General features: G+C 51.6%; 1 protein-coding gene and 1 long non-coding RNA gene across 6 annotated transcripts in view; both read right to left on the bottom strand.

Annotated features, from left to right (window-relative positions):
* PUM2 (pumilio RNA binding family member 2) overlaps positions 1-8,993 on the bottom strand; it is a 92,103-nt gene extending 83,110 nt beyond the window's left edge. For 4 of the 5 annotated variants that reach the window (XM_069102986.1, XM_069102988.1, XM_069102990.1 and 1 more), the window contains exon 1: positions 8,756-8,993. The gene's annotated coding sequence lies outside the window, so the exon portion shown is untranslated. Of the gene's footprint in view, positions 1-8,426; positions 8,526-8,755 lie in introns of those variants that run through there. The other variant, XM_069102987.1, reaches the window with a different exon arrangement.
* A 319-nt stretch (positions 8,994-9,312) lies between these two features.
* The window catches only part of LOC138173079 (uncharacterized), an 11,494-nt gene continuing 7,476 nt past the window's right edge, over positions 9,313-13,330 (bottom strand). Inside the window, exons 3-4 of the long non-coding RNA XR_011171318.1 lie at positions 12,318-12,435; positions 9,313-10,760 (exon numbers count right to left, since the gene is read on the bottom strand). This is a non-coding gene — a long non-coding RNA (uncharacterized lncRNA). The remainder of the gene's footprint in view (positions 10,761-12,317; positions 12,436-13,330) is intronic.

Here is a 13,330-nt window from a genome sequence, read left to right as displayed (position 1 = left end):
TTTGTCTATCCTCTACTTCCTCTCCCCCCATTCACCGAAACCACTGTAGTCTACCGTGTTTCCCCGATAATAAGACCTATCCCGAAAATAAGCCCTCCCCTTACTGTGTAAGATTCCTCTAAAATAAGCCCTCCCCCGAAAATAAGCCCTATTGAGATTGCTACTGTAGTGAAGGTGATCCCCTGCGCTACACGCTACATCATGGTACCCTCTGTATGCACCGTCCCCCCCCCATGAAACGCACGCCGCGCTCCGAGCTGCATCCAATCAGAGCTGCAGCAGTGAGCGCGTCATCCTGTTCTTTATTGAATTCATTATTGAATAAAAGTACATTTTTTTGTTCACATTTACCTGTTTATTAAAATTGCTGTCAATGTTCATTAAAATAAGCCCTCCCCTGAAAATAAGCCCTCTGGTGTTTTTCTGTCCAAAAATTTTAACAAGACAGTGTCTTATTATCGGGGAAACACGGTAGTTTCTAAGTCCTTCAGGAAACTGAAGCTGTTTTCTCCAAAGTCACAAATAATGTCTTAATTACAAAATCTTGATGAAGATGACTCACAGCTTTACATATCCAGCCCCTGTCTCTCCCTAGACCTTCAGTCTGGCAACGTCCACCAATTTTTTAAAAACAGATGTCCTAGAGACACCATAAACTTAACATGCCTAAACTCTCATTATTTCTGCTCCCCACCCCCCATCTTTTTTCAGATGAAATGCAAGTTAAAAATACCTCTTCAATCTTGCTCTCCTGGTGCTAATTTTTTGAACCCAAGTGGAAACTCTCCCTCCCAATGACTCAGAGGAGAGCACAGGCCTCCTCCACTTTCAGGCTGCCATAAATCCCAAATGACTCTTGTCAAGTCTGGCCAAAGTTTCTGAAGGGATCTAAGGGTACTTAGTACTGTTTCATCCACAAGGTTGGCCAGAGGGCCTTCCAGACTTATCCCTAAAATCAAAGAAAAACTATCAAGTTAAGAACCTCTGGGTCCCAAAGGCTGTGGGACCCACCTGGCCCCTCTCCATATGTGCAAAATAGGAATGAGAACATTTGTGGAACTTCTGTCCAGGCTCAAATGAGATTAAATGGAAAAGGCCTCACAAATCTTAAAAGCACTATGGAAATGTCAGCTATTATTTTATTAGCATAAAGAGAATCTACTTAGAAACTCATCCAGAATCCACAGCTGACCAAACTATTACACACCAGTGGGCAGAGAAATATGTCCTGTTCTCTGCCTGATTTTTCAAGTATCAAAATTTTCTAGTGAAATTCTTTCTCCTTAATGAAAATACCTAACACTTACAAAGTACTTCCTATGTGCCAGGCACTGGGCTAAGGTCTTTCTTTACATCTGAGGTCAAATCTGAACTCAGGCCTTTCCAACTCCAGGCTGGGTAGTCTACTCACAGCCACCAGCAGCCCCATGTGTGATTTAGGTAACATTTCAAATTTGGAAGACCTACACAAGTAAATTTTCTGTAACTCAAAAGAGCAGGATAATCCCCCATGGTCTCTTTTGTGATGGGACAGATTTCCTTCCACTCCAGTCTTCTAGTAACACAAGATAACAATATTTTGATTGATACAGATCTCAAATTGGAATTTTAGCCATTAAACACCTTCCTCCAGTCCACAAAGATTTCTTTCCAACAGAAAATATTAACTAAGCCCCAGAACTTGAGAGTTACTTGGACTTACTTCCACTGAGAACCCCCTGACCCCAGCCCATCTCCATTCCCCACCCACCTCAAGAGACAGTCCTAGGGGCTGCTCAACCAAGGCAAGCTCTCTTCCCTGAGAACTCCACAGACCCTGCAGTTCACTCGGCATATACTCTGTAACCAAGTGAGAATGCAAAGGTGACCAAAGCAGCAATCACTCTTCCCAAATGTGGTAATGTGTTTCTTGGGTTTAGAAAGGACACACTGTTTTAGTGCATAGGAAGAAACTAAGGTAGCATTAGCTGTCACTTCTAAGGACCAATAAAGGGAGTGTTCCCCACAATTCGGAGGCTAGCCAAACAGTATCACACTGCCTGGTTTCATGATTGTCTTGACAACTGTCTTGACACTGAGACGTCGCTCTTGGGAACTGTAACAGAAGCTACATGTCATCCATCCACAGATTTAGAATGAGAGCAAGCCTCAAGCTCCATCTACACCACTCCTTACTTTACTGGTGAGGAAACTGAGGTCTAGAGGATGTGAATGAACTGCCCAAAGGTCACACGGGTAGCACCACAGCCCAGAGTCAAACCCAGGCCCTGACTCCAAAAGCGGTCTTCCTTCCAAACTGGAAAACAGGAGAACATACACACAATAAACTACTGCCACCAACTACTTATCTTGCTAATGGTGTTATTTTTCCAAAAGGCCACCTCTGACCCAATACCTACTCAAATGCTTGGCAGAGAAAGGAAAGGAAAAAGAAAGTCCCCCCATTATTGGGGCCTTTGGCTGGCACCTCCCTCCTTCAGCAAACGTGACCTTCTTCCTCATACAGAGCTCAGCCAAAGTGAATCCTTGCCATTCCTCCAGCTCCTGAGCTCAACATCTTTGTAATCAGCAGCCCCATAACTACCATAACTCCTGTCTGTCTTCAGAATCCCTTCCAAGTTCAGTTGGAGGGCTGCCTCCTACAGGAAGCCAGGCCAGATCCTCCGAACTGCCTCCTCTACCTGTGCCCCAGCCAAAAATCAGAACCTTGTGCATATACGTGCACGTACACAGACACACCACAGACACACACACACACACACGAGTGGTGGTTGTCCTTTCTCGAAGAGGACCAAAAATAACATCACTACGTTAGAGTCCAGTCACAATGTGCCCGGCGGTAGCTCACCATGCTCTCCCACAGCTTGGGCACAAATAGTCTAAATTCTCTAAATCTGCGCATTCTGCATTTCGTCTGAGCTGCCTCCATTCTGCTCGTGGAGCCCAGCACCTTCTCTGACGTGGGCACGCCACGCCGGGCGGTCCTGTGCCTGTGTCTTCCCCACCACACAATCAGTTCTCTTCAGAGAGACCGTGACCGTGTCTTCCTACTGCTTGCTGACCACCATGTGAACGCCTGCCTTGTGTGAGGGCTCCAAGTGTACGTACTGTGTTTGAACCATGTGGCCAGCCCACTGGAGCTGCTCTTTCCGAAGCAGAGTTGGAATGCTTGGCATCCATACATACATGCATGCATGCATGCATGCATACATACCTACATACATACATCTGCAATATCATATCCCACACATTGAGCACTATGGCATAAGTGGACAGAGAGCCAATCTCCAAGTCAGGAAGTCCTGGGTTCAAGTCTTGCCTCTGATCATAAACTAGTCACCCACCTTCAATGGTGGAGGGATTACAATGAAATCACAGGTCTAGTCCTTTCCCTATAGATGATTTCATTTGTGATCAAGCACCCCCAGGGTATAAGGGGCACCTGTACAGAGACACTAAATGCCTGCTGAGGAGCTACATGGCCTCAAAGGGCCTGTCCAGCTTTGTGGCAAGGGTCCTAAGACCTCCAGTTTCAAAAGAGGAACTAAACTAAGGTAAATCACCAGATAAAAGCTGGTAGGGGGGCACAGTGAGCGAGGCATCAGGCTTAGAGGCAGGAAGACCCCTAAATTCAAACCCATCCTCAGGTATTTCTAACAGTGAGACCTTGGGCACTCACTGAACCACCTTCAGTCTCAGTTTCCTCATCTGCAAAATGGGAACAGAACCTACTTCTCAGGGGTATGGTAAGGATCAAAGGAGACTCCATCTGTAAAGTGCTTAACACGCAAAAGTAGTTTAATAATGCTTATTCCCTGAGAATCCTTATAACTGGGTTCTCTCACAAAAATACAAAGAGCCAATATACAGAATACAAGAGGCAGGCATCATAACAACTCACCTACATAAAGCCCTAAGTTTGCCAAGAGGCCTGAGTATAGTATGGAGGATTCTCAGGGAGACCACTTAATTTTTGCTTCAAGACACCTTTATTTCATATTTATAAGTGAAAACAGCTTCACATTCAATGAAGTGTTTTGTGCACATTACATACAAGCAGAAGATGGATGCATACACACATTCACATCTACCCCCCTGCCCACCCAATGCCTTGTTTGGGGTGATGCAGCCGACCATTATCATCACCCAAACACCCTGAGATAAAAATAGACTGCAAATACTCACGACTAATTTGCTCAATTTGATAGAAAATGTCTCCCTGAGCTTCAAAACCTTTCTGAACACTTCTGCCAAACCATGCCTGACATGAACCACTTTACAATGAGCATGCCTGCCTCTTCAAAAACGTGAAGTCAACATCTAAATTTTGAACACCAACTAAAGTTCTATCAACAGAGAATGTGCTTTAAACAAGCTTTTTGTAAAAAAAATTGATTAAACTTATGTACTGGCTCCCAATCTCATAAGCACAAAAAGCAAAATGTAAGATTGGAGAATACTAATACTTGGCTACGGGAATTTACTCTGACATTTCAGAGATGGTCAGAACTGATGATTTAAAGTAGAGGTCTGAATGTCTGAAGGAAAAGTGTGACATTGTCAATGTCAGAAGTCCTTCTCCCCCTACTGTCCCCCTTCCTGGCTGCTCCCCTCCAAACAGCAATGTAGTCAGGATTTCACCCCACAGCAATCAAGTTTTAAGATGGGATTTTCAGCTACCCTTTTTCAGCAGCTACAAGTGGTGACTGAATCTTATGCCTCCCTTGAGGTGTTGACCATAGAAACCATTATACTCTTGTCCCTCAAAACAAGCCAGCGATACTTGATCACTTGATTGTAACAGTAACTGAATCAGAAGGAACGAACAAACTTTCAATCTCACCTTTCAAAAGTTCTGCCGCCTAGCAGACCTACAGGAGCTATCAATGCATACTCCAGAAAACCCAAGCTTCATTCTTGGTGAAATGAGCTGGTAAACCCCACCAACCATACTACTTAGCTAGAGTTACCCATGCTACAGCTGCAAGGGGAAGAAAAAAAAGCTGGCCCCTCCAGTCTGCTAGCCACCGCACTACCCGCAAACATCTCTGACCATGAGACAATATCGTAACAAGGTAACAGGAGAAGGAAAGCAGTGAGGAGCTCCCGAGGAAGTTAAGTCCCTTTCACAGCGGTGGGTAACAAAAAGGTCAGAGTTCATAAGACAACAGACAATTTCAATTACATAAAACCAAAAGGCTTTTGTGCAGACAATGAAGGTAAAATGAAACCAACTGTTCAGTTTAGGGGAGGGGGATGCGTAAGAAGTATTTTTGGATATCAAAAATACTAACCCAAATATTTAAGAGCTACTTCCTAATATATGTGATCAAAGGATATGAACATTTTTCAAAATTGCAAACCGCAAACGATCATTTAAAAATATGTTCCAAATCCTTAGGTCCCAGAAAATCCAATTAAAACAAGTCTGAGGTTTTGCCTCATATCCTGCAAAGTGACAGGGATGTCACCATGGGGAGGAAGGGCAGAGAGAGGCACTAAGGAACACACCATTGGTGGAACTGTGAATTGGCCCAAATATTTTGGAAATCAATTGGAAATCATGCAAATTAAGTGACTTACGCCCTTGGGCCCCAAAGATATCGCTTTTGGGTATACTCCAAGGAAGTCTAACTCAGAACTAATATATACCACAGTTCAGATATAAGCACTCTACGAGAACAAAAACACCGGAAACCAGGTAGGTGTCAATCAATTTAAAAATTGCTTTCAAAAAAACACTTTATGGGGTGGCTAGGTGGGGCAGTGAATAGAGCACCGGCCCTGGAACCGGGAGGACCTGAGTTCAGATGCGACCTCAGACACTTAACACAAAAACTAGCCATGTGACCTTGGGCAAGTCACTTAACCCCAATTGACCTACCTTCCCCCTTTCAAAAAAAAAAAGCAAAAATAAAAAAACACTTTAATAGAGAAATGTACTATTCTTGTGTTGTAAGAAATTACAAATACAAGGAATTCAGAGAAATACGAGAACACATGTGAGCACTGTGGAATAAACAAAGAACTAAAGGAAGCAGACCAAAAAAAATGTAAATGCAAAGTCACTAAAAGTAAGGTAACTGAAAAGCCAATACTGATCCCAGAGAAGAGATGAGGAAATAGAAGCCCATGGGAAGGGGGGTGGGGCATAGGGCAGGCTGCCCCTTATTACCTCCCTCCCACAGCCAGCCAAACTGGCCGGCCTGCCTGCCTGTCCCTGTGTAAGGCATTCTGGGATTGCTGCTGCTCAGCCCTGGAGGCCCTCAAAACACCAGTTTCCCTCCAAGCTTAGCAGGAAGCAGGCAGAGGGCATATGCAGAGGCTCCCCGCCACAGTAACTTTGTATCAGCTTTGTGTTTTCTGATATATGTTTACACTGTGCTGCCCCCCCCCCCCTTCCCCCCACAAAAGTTCCTTGAGAGCAGGACTGGGTTTTTTGGTGTTTTGTATCTTCTGTGCCTAGCAAAGTACACGGCAACATAGTAAACAGTTACTAAGTTTCTACTCTGCCAAGCACTAAGGATACAAGTAAGAAAAACAGTCCCTGCCTGCCCTCAAGAAGCTTCCAATCTGAAGGGAGAAAACACACAAAAGGAAGCTGATATATTGGGAGGGAGGGGGGGTTAGTAAAGGAAGTGGTGGGGAGCTAAGAGCTGGCTGGACTTACGGGCCCTCTCTAAAGGGAGGCATCTGTGCTCCCCCTGCAATCCGAGGGGCCAAGAAAACTAAGGTGACTGTGGAGGGAGCGGTCCCCAAGTCATCCAGTGATGAGCTGAAGGAGGGTGGGAGTGCAGCCGATGAGATGAATCAAGCCTAGAGCAGAGACTCTCCGGAGCCACAGCCCATTCTCCCAATAGACATCCCCTAGGCAAATCCCACTCAGCCCGCAATGCTCCAAGTCACAATTTCCCAAAAAAGCCTCCCCAATTTTGGGCTTCCCTCTTATGATCAAGGTCACTACCAGGCTCCTCTGTACTTTCACAGTTTCTTTGAAGCCCCTTTTTCTGCACTCCCACAGCCACCACCCCAGTTCACCTGGCAGCTCAGAGGCACCACTGAAGGCCCAAGTTCATAGTCAGACTCAGACACTATGTGGCCCTGGGCAAGTCACTCAAACTATACCTCAGTTTCCTCATCTGTAAAATGGGGATTGTCAGAAACATACTTGGTCTAAGAATAAACAATACTCATTGGAAAGCCAGGAAGGTTTTCATCACCTTTATTTTACATTTACTCTTTCCAAATAAATGGGTAGCCTTTTCAAAAGCCTACAGAGAATCTGCCAAATGCAAGCCCTTCTATGCTGTTTCCATTGGAATTTCCTGCCTGGTTCCTCCCTTCAGAACTGAGATTGGTCCCAGTCCTTCTGACCTGCCCACTACACATTTACTCCTTCATGCATTCTCTCCTCCCAAACATGAGCTAACATGGGATGCATGTTTGGATATGCATGTTTTGGCTTTAATTCTATTTGGGGTGTGTCAACTAATATGTATGAGGCTAGTTGAGCATGTGTGTTAATAAAAAGTCGGTGACCATCCCTTGACCCTGGCCAGTTTGAGCCAGCTTAGCCCGGGGAGAAACTTAAAGATTTCTTCCAGCTAATTGATTGGATAGGGTCGCTCTGCCCTTCCTTCCCTCATCCTGACTCACACCTTCCCGAATGTCCTGTGCAACATCTGTTTTTGCAAAATCCACTGTTCCTATAGAATGTGTGGAAACCAACCTGCTAGCATTTCTCCCAGAATGCTGCAGCACCTACCTCCCAAGGATGAGGATCACAATGCAGGTGGCTAGGTGGCAGTGAATAGAGCACTGGCCCTGCAGTCAGGAGGCCTCAGACACTTAAGACAAAACTAGCAGTGTGACCTTGGGCAAGTCACTTAACCCAACTGCCCTGCCTTCCTCCCTCCCTAGCATATTGCGGGGCACTTAGCCGTCAATCTGCGGGTGCCTGATGACTCCTGGGGATGCCTTCGGGGGTTTTCTTGCCAAAGATCCCGGAATGGTTGGCCATTTCCTTCTCCCACTCATTGGACGGAGGAGGAAACTGAGGCAAACAGGGTTGAGCGACTCGTCTAGCGTCACACGGCTACCAAGTGTCTGAGGCCACGGCGCTCCCGGGCAGCCCCACATAAGGGCTATCGCCTTTGCCAAGCTCCGCTCGGCCCTCCTGCCACAAGCAACCTCGGTCTGCTCCGGCGGCTCGTGCTCCCCGCTCCCGGGCCTGGCGCCCCTCGCTGCCCCGGCCGGGATCCGGGGGGGGGGGGCCCCGCACCCCGGACCGCGCCCGCGCACAGGCCTCCGGGCCCCGCCCCCCCCCCCCGACCGCCCACGCCCCGCTGACAGCTGGGGAAACCGAGGCGCGGAGGGGCCCGGCCTGCCCAAGGTCGCACCGCCGCCCCCCGCCCCGGGACCTTCACCTGACCACTGCGCGCCTCGGCTGCCCCATCACAAAACAGAGACAAGAACAGAGGGGCTGGGCCGCAGGAGAGGCGGCCGAGACCTCGGCTTCCCGGACCGGACGATAGGGCCGCGCCCCCTCCCCCTCTCCCTCCCCTCGGCCCCCCGCCGCGCGGCAGGCCCCCAAACGCGCATGCGCGACAGGCAGTCCTCCGCACCCCCCCCCCCCCCCCTCCCCCCGAACAGCCCCCCCCCCACGGGGGGGGGGGGGGCGCCGCGGGGGGGGGGGGGGGGGGGCGGGGGGGGGGGGGGCCGCCCGGCGGGCGGGGGGGGGGGGGGGGGCACTTACGGGGCGGCCTCCGAGGCCCGGGACACCGACCGTAGGGCCCGCGGCAGCTCCTGGTCGTCGGGCGGCGGCGGCGTCTCCTCGGCGTCCTTCGGCCTCCGCCTCCTCCTCCGCCTCCTCCTCCGGCCCGTGCCCGTGCCCGTCCCCGTGTCCGCCGCCTCCGCCGCCCCCGAAGCGCCGGGGCCCGACCGTGAGAGACACACAGGGCGCACTCACAACAACATGGCCGCCGCCGCCGCCGCCGCCGCCGCCGCCGCCGCCGCCACCGCCCCCCCCCCCGGCCGCGCGCCCGCCGCCGAGACGCCGCCGCGCGCGCCCCCGCCGCCGCGCGAGGCAACCTGGGAGTGCCTGCGGCCCAGAGTCCCTGGGAGCGCGCGCAGGCTCGCTCGGGCGCCCGGCGGACGGGGCGCGCGCACGCACGCACGCACGCACGCACGCACGTCCCGCCCTCCTTCCCGGTCCGGCGCGCGGGCTCCGTCCTCTTCCCCTCCCATTGGTTGGAGGCGGTAGCGGCTGCGCGCGCATCCCCCGGGGCCGACCGGCCCGGAGGGCCACTTCCGAATCGCCCCTCCCCCACTTCCTGCCGAGCCCCTCATTGTTCTGGTCGTGCGTGGGCCGGCCTTCCGTGCTGGTGGCGGGGCGTGTAGCCGGCCCCGCCTTCGGGAAACCTTCCCGGAGTGCTCCCCACCGCACCTCTGCGCCGTGCCTCGGTTTCCCCCCGTGTACAGTAGGGTCGCGTGGGCCGGGGAGCCTGCCTCAGTTTCTCCTCTGGGAAGGGGGCTTCGGGGCAGGGCAGGACCCCGTGACTCCTCCGATCCGGCGCCCCCCGCGGGTCATCCTGCCCGACAGACTAGGACACTGAGGCGGGGGTCCCAGCCCGCGCTGCGCTCCCCAGGACGTGGGGAGGCTCTCCCCCGAACCCTCGGGGCGGGCCTCCGGGAGCGCCGGAGAGTGGGGGGGGGAGTCCGTCCCTTTGTCACCCGAAGGCCACGTCCCTGCCCCAAGTCCGGGTTTGGGGGCCGCCCTCGGTTTTCCTCTCCCAGCGGGGGCCGCCAATTCCGGCATTTTTAAAGTTGTTTTGTGAAAGCCCTTCCACTTGGCAGTGCTGGGCATCGCATGGCAGAAGAGACGGCCGCAGTCGGAGCTAGCTCTGCCCGTGAGCGCCTTCTCCCAGCAGGGAGCCTGGGGCTTGCGGAACTGCGGAGCGCGGCTTCCTCTCCGAGGCAGAGGCTTCTGAACCCCAGCAGTGGAAGTGGCCGTGCCCCAGCCTGTTCCTGCGGTGCCCTGGGCAGGGACTGCCTTCTCAGTGAGTCCGTGTATTTGTGAGAGAGGAAGCACAAAACAGGAAGAAACGTTCTGTTGTTTATTTACTGGTTTGCACATCATATTTGCCCTATCCTTCCTTATACTATGTGTGTGCTTTGGGAGCCACGATGTGAAGAGGCTTCCGACCCCCCCAGTGCTTCGGGGGGCCTTGTTAACCAGTGCCTCATTCTGTGGGCTGTGACCCGCCAGTCTGAGGCGCTGCCGGTGGATGGAGAGCTACTCCAAGGCCTGGATCCAGCCCCTGCTATTGCCAGACGCAGCTGGGTGGCGGGTGGCACAGCATAGGACTTAAGAGTCAGGGAGGTCTGAGTTCCCATGCTGCCTCGGACACTAGCAGTATGACCCTGGGCAAGTCAGTCTGCCTGCCTCCACACCAGCCGTGGGACCCTGCCTAGCTCCACTGGCTCCTCTGTAAAAGGGACAAAGCCACCCCTCCCTCCCAGAGCTGTTGTTAGGATCAAAGGAGAGGCTGTGTGTAAAGCCCTTAGCACAGTGCCTGGTGTGTGGTGAACACCCAGAGAAATGGTAGTTGTTGCTATTGTCTTGTTCTCCAGGCTGGGCAGAGTGCCTGTCCTGTGGTAACCGCTGCTTCTGCTGCTGTTCAGTCTGTCTGACTCTTGTGACCACATGTGGGGTTTTCTTGGCAAAGATCCTGGAGGGGTTCCCCATTGGCTTCTTTAGCCTGTTTTACAGATGAGGAAACTGAAGCAAGCAAGATAAAGTGACTTGCCCAGGGTCACATGGCTAGGAAGCATCAGGTGTCACATTTGAACTTAGGTCTTCTTGACCCCCGGGCTGCCACACTATCCACTGCACCACATAACTGCCTTGGGTGAACAACTGTGTCTCATCCTAAGGCTAATTATGGGAATCGGTCCATCTTGGGTTTCCCCCACCAAAGCAACACGTGCATGTATCTGAGGCTGATGAGGGTCTCAAGGATGAGCTTAGCTCTCGTGCCCCCTGCTGTCTGCCCACCCCGCAGAAGAGCCTCCAGTGAGCTCAGACCGGCCAATCAGTGCTCCCCCTCAGGCCCTCGCTGACAGCAGGGCTCTAAGGGTAGAGAGGCAGGAGCAATCCCACCCCAGGCCGCATCCTGCCCTTGGATCCCAGGGCTTGGATGCCCATGGAGAAGACAGTATGGGTCCCAGAAAAAAAGAAGCCTTGTGGGTCTAAAAGTGCCCAGAGGACTGGACCAGCAGCATCTGCCTTCCAAGGGCCCCTGATCCATCAGAGATCTGGCAACAATTATTCCTAGGCTTTAGGGAAGCCTCCAAGCACATTCTGGACTGGGACTTCTGTTCTTGCTGTCACCCTTTAGGCCACAGGGCTAAGTCTGCCCCCTCAATATTCACACAAAGCATTTGCTGCCAGAAGTTAAGGAATGGGTAGGAGATGCTGCCCACCTCAACCACTTTTGGATTAGTCTTGAGCCTGGACCACCAGGCCTGTGGGTAACCAGAGGGCAGCCCCAGTCCAGACTATCCAGGTGTAACATGGTCTGCCCCAGCCACCACTGCCTGCAGACCAGGAAGGCTACGTTCTCTCCTCCCCCAGGGTTCCCCAGTGCCCCTACAGGCAGTCAGCATGTGTAGGAGTCTTGTCAGTGGCTCCTGCCCTGACCCCCAGTATTCCCCTGAAAAAAAGACTTTACTTGATTCGTCCATTCCAGATCATCCCAGGTCTTTTCTGTTCTTTGTGGCTAAACTGGAGAAGGTGCCTCCACTTCCCTTCTTCCCACTCTCCTAATCCCTGACGATCTGGCGTCTGACCTCATCACTCACTCCACCAACTCTGCTCTCTCCAGAGTGACCAGTGATCTCTGGCCTTTTCTCAAGCCTCTTTTTCCTTTATCTCCCACTCTGCAGCCTCCGACACTTGATCCCCCTCTTCCTTGACCCTCTCTTTGCTCTAGATTTTGGGGCCACCTTCTGTCCTTCCTGTTCCTCCTCCCACCTGGATCTGACTGCTCCTCTCTGGCTCCCCCTCCAGATCCTTACCTCTAACCGTAGGGATTCCCCAGGGTGCTTGCTTCTCTTCTCCCTCTAGATTACTTCACTTGCTGATCTCATGAGCTCCCATGGAGTTCACTGACATCTCTGTGCTGATGATTTTCAGATCTGCTTTTCCTGCCCCAAACTCTCTGCCAGCCTCCAGTTTCTCATCTCCAACAGCCTTTCTGATTGTCCCAAATTGAACTCCCCTCCCCCAAGTCCTCCCTGCCTCCAACCCTTCCTACCTTCTCAGTCTCCCAGGCTCACAGCCCATGAGTCATTTTCAAGTTTTCACTGTCTCTCAACCAGCTGGGCCATCTCCAGTCATCTTGAAGAACGTCTGGTCACTGGACCCAGATGGCTCTGGAGGAGAAAATGAGGCTGGTGACCTTGCACAGCCCTCCCTCACTCAAATCAAAGTCAATTGCAAATCATGTCATCATCTCTCTGATGTCATGGTCCTCTTGGAGAATGAAGGACAAAGCACATAACCACACAATCTCTCAACCACCATATCCAATCTGTTCCCAAGGCTCCATTTCACCTTTGCAACATCTCTCGAATATGCAGTCTTCTGGATCGTAAACATTAAGTGCCTGTTATGTGAAAGGCACTGTGCTAAGCTCTCCGGATACAAAAAGAGGTAAAAAGCTTCTGCCCTCAAAGAGCTTACAACCTAACACGAAATATATGCAAAGCAAGCTATACACAGGATAAAGAGGAGGTAATTTACAGAGGGGAGGGCAGTGTGGTGGTGCAGTGGATAGAGGGCAGGGCCCAGGGTCAAAAAGACTCATATTCCTGAGTTCAGATCTGCCTCAGACACTCACTAGCCATGTGACCCTAGGCAAGGCACTTGCCCCTGTTTGTCTCAGTTCCTCATTTGTAAAATGAGCTGGAGAAGAAAATTGCAAACCACACCAGTATCTTTCCAAGAAAACCCCAAATGGGGTCATGAGCCAGACTCAATGACAACAAAACAGAGGCAAGGCACTAGAAGGAAGAGGAGTTAGAGAAGTCTTCCAATAAAAGATGGATTTTCATTGAGACTTAAACTAGGGAAATCAGTAGTTAAAGCTTTGGAGGGAGAGCATTCCAGGCATGGGGGACAGCCAGAGAAAATGTCAGGGGGGGGGGGGGGGGATGGAGAGAGAAGAGAGAGAGCCAGAGACAGAGGGAGGAGGAGAGAAGGAAGGAGAGAGAGGGAGGGAAGGAGAGAGAAAGAGAGAGGGAGGGAGGGAGGGAGAGGGAGGGAGGG

This window comes from Petaurus breviceps, unplaced genomic scaffold (assembly GCF_028583685.1).
Source record: "Petaurus breviceps papuanus isolate PSGF00001 unplaced genomic scaffold, PetGlider_PUasm1.0 559, whole genome shotgun sequence".
Lineage (NCBI taxonomy): Eukaryota > Metazoa > Chordata > Mammalia > Diprotodontia > Petauridae > Petaurus > Petaurus breviceps.
This window is presented reverse-complemented; position numbering and strand designations above follow the sequence as displayed.